The 2,303-nt window shown below is 33.9% G+C and overlaps 1 pseudogene; it reads left to right on the top strand.

Moving 5' to 3' along the window:
* The first annotated feature begins 253 nt into the window (after positions 1 to 253).
* On the top strand, positions 254 to 959 carry LOC102874916 (annotated as a pseudogene).
* Positions 960 to 2,303: the final 1,344 nt, after the last annotated feature.

Here is a 2,303-nt window from a genome sequence, read left to right as displayed (position 1 = left end):
TGGTTCAAGCCCACTGTCTTGCCCAGCCATTCTCCTCAGGAAGCACAGAAGCCCTTGCCTCAAAACAGGGAGTTTTTCTTTTGCTTTTCAAGGAGAGGAGAGGGGAGAAAGGTGCAACAATGAATGAATGGAATTCCAAAATCTCTGTAGATGTTCACTGAAATGAAAAATAAACAAACTAAATTGAAAACAAACAAACAAAAAAAACAAACAAAACAGACTTAAAACAATGCCGAACGAACAGGAGAATGGGATGCAGGCCAATTGCGCCGCAGCGGGCTGTGCTGCCATATACAACAAGCACAGTAACATCAGCTGCCACAGATTTTCTTTGGATCCTAAAAGAAGAAAAGAATGAGTTCTCCTGGTTAGGTGCAAAAATATTGTGCCAGGAAAACATACTTCTCTTTGCCCAAAACATTTTGAAGCCCCCTGTTTTGACCTAACAGGGCAAACTGGACGACTTAAAATGGATGCAGTGCCAACTATTTTTTACTTTTGTAACCCATATAAAGTCTATGAAACTCAAATCAAGAATTCTTTTGGGGGAAAAAAAATATAAAGACCAACAAAACAAACAACGGTTGTACCCCAGCAGGACCATCTAAGACAAATATTAGTGTTCAGCGAGTATGACTGAACACAGTAATGCCTTTGGGAGCCCTATGGAGGCAAAAAAGAGGATCATTAAGGTGGAAAAAGAAATGGCAAGCTTAAAAAGAAAAATGAAAACATGCCTACAAAAAGAACGCAGAGAAACTAGAAGATGGATCAAAGCCACATAATTGGTGAAGAATTTAGAAGCAATTAGCACTTTACCCACCAGCACATCAGAACACATTTTACCAACTGCCTTAAGCAATCTTCCTTTGGAAAATTTCAAGATGCTTGAACAAGGTCAACAAGATAAAACATTACCAATTCTCTAAATATGAAACACCAAAAGTACCTTCCTATAAGATTAGCTTACAAAATCATATCCACCCTTCATTCCAATTTGAAGTAAAGATATTTAAGGCACTTATACTGGGTAAGGCAAGGTTAAGATCTGTTGTTCACAGAGTCACTATGTATCATAGAAGACTCAAGAGCATCAAACAACAATGCCAAAATTGGGATAATAAAGTTTTACTTGCAGTAATATTTATTAGTGTATAACCTATGAAGACTTGATTATAAAACAATATGATGAACAACTTTTTATAAAGCTATTTAAAATGAATCAAAGTGACTCATGTGAAAATCACTTATTTAAAAATTTTGTTAGGAAATTGTATGTTTGCAAAGTACTTTTTTTGTTCTGGTCTTTAAAACAACTTTTGTAAAAGTGGTCTAATAGGTAGCATGTTTAATACTAGGGAACATATGTTTTCCTATACCAAAGTTACAATATATTTCATTTTAAGAAAGATACTAAGTAGAGTAACCAACATTAAATAAGACCTTAGAAAATTGTTAGGGTTTGTATTCATTAAATTACTGTCACTGTTATTTGGAGAATTTATAGAGAAAAAGAACTGAGGACAGGGCAAGTTATTTTATTTAATATTTTGTGTCTTTTTTTTTTGTTTACCAGTAAAAGTGATAAATCCCTCAAAGGAAGATTTTAAGTTCGTTTGTAAAATATTTTTAATGTTAACCCTCATATTTTCCAGACAAAGAAAGGCCTCAAGTACCTCAGATCAGTAAAAACTGGTAGCTCTAGAAAAATATTGAGTGGTAATACAAATTTTGGGATTTAGTTTTTACATTAATTAATAATGTATACTCCTATTTTTCCCTATAATAAAAATATTGTATGTCCAATCTAAAAAATGGTTCATTAATAAACAAATATGAAAAAAAGAAAAGCCCTGGACAAGATGGTTTCACAGCTGAATTGTACCAAACATTCAGAGAAGATCTATCACCAATTAATACATTAAGTATTGAAAAGAAATAGAAAAAGAAGGAACACCCCTAGAGTAATTTTATGAAGTAAGAAACATCTCATGGTTCAAAATCAAGAGAGAAGTGTGTCAGGGATGCATCCTGTCCCCATATCTTTACAATCTGTATGCAGGAGAGATCATTTGGGAAAGAGGACTTTGAGAGAAATGTGGCATTAAATTTGGAGGGAGACTCATTAACAACCTATGATATGCAGATGACAGAAGTACTTGCTGCAAAAGGTCAAGGACATCAAAAAGACAAAGATTCTCACCATTGGGCCAATTGAAAGCACCATAATAGATGAAGAAGACATTGAGGTTGTTAAGGAGCAACGTCAGTTGAACAATGTATTTTAATTTTGTAAATAAACT

The sequence above is a fragment of the Elephantulus edwardii genome, unplaced genomic scaffold (assembly GCF_000299155.1).
Source record: "Elephantulus edwardii isolate Elephantulus edwardi_28Jun2011 unplaced genomic scaffold, EleEdw1.0 scaffold00190, whole genome shotgun sequence".
Taxonomy (NCBI): domain Eukaryota; kingdom Metazoa; phylum Chordata; class Mammalia; order Macroscelidea; family Macroscelididae; genus Elephantulus; species Elephantulus edwardii.
Note: the sequence above shows the minus strand (reverse complement) of the source record. Positions and strands in the feature narration are given on the sequence as shown.